The sequence below is a fragment of the Chanodichthys erythropterus genome, chromosome 8, assembly GCF_024489055.1.
Source record: "Chanodichthys erythropterus isolate Z2021 chromosome 8, ASM2448905v1, whole genome shotgun sequence".
NCBI lineage: Eukaryota > Metazoa > Chordata > Actinopteri > Cypriniformes > Xenocyprididae > Chanodichthys > Chanodichthys erythropterus.
Genome location: NC_090228.1, coordinates 8,202,112 through 8,202,698, shown reverse-complemented (window position 1 = coordinate 8,202,698; position 587 = coordinate 8,202,112). Strand labels below are relative to the sequence as shown.

The 587-nt window shown below is 46.7% G+C and overlaps 1 protein-coding gene across 17 annotated transcripts in view; it reads right to left on the bottom strand.

Annotated features, from left to right (window-relative positions):
- The window catches only part of flncb (filamin C, gamma b (actin binding protein 280)), a 56,644-nt gene extending 56,332 nt beyond the window's left edge, over positions 1-312 (bottom strand). For all 17 annotated transcript variants that reach the window (XM_067391710.1, XM_067391711.1, XM_067391721.1 and 14 more), the window contains exon 1: positions 1-312. This exon is cut by the window's left edge and continues 543 nt beyond it. The gene's annotated coding sequence lies outside the window, so the exon portion shown is untranslated.
- Positions 313-587: the final 275 nt, after the last annotated feature.

The window sequence follows — 587 nt, the reverse complement described above, 5'->3', positions numbered from 1 at the left end:
TGAGGAAAAGGCAGAGATAGGACTATTTGCCGGACAGGAACCAGCTTCGAAGGACGAAAGAGTGCAGAGACTCCGTAATTTCCGTTCAATTTTCAATTCTTCCAGTCGCCGCTTTTTAGACCGCCGTTAAAGAAAGTTCTCTCCTGCTTGATTTACATGAAACTTTTCTGAAATAAAAGGAAAGACGGGAAAAGAGACGCGGCTTCATATACTTGAATGGTTAAATGAAGCATGAGGCGCTTTAAAAATCTGAGACCCCTCCGGCAGGGCTCACACGTCAGTCTGCTGGATCTCCTGGTATGCTGCTGTCATCATGACCATATACTACTGCGCGATGGGTGATTCTCTAATCTGACCGAGATAGTGATACCGGCGCCCGATTGGGCGAAGCGCGCGGAGGGGAAGGGGATTGGATAGACTCCGAGCGCCGCGACAGTTGTGACTGTCATTTTTATTTTTAGGAACCCCAAATTGGGCACGTGGGGGCTGGAGTTGCGCTTGTTGTAAAACTTGGGCTCTCTTTTTAACAATTGGGGCTGGAAAAAGCAAATGACAGCATAATTAAGTCAGTAATACATTTTAACACA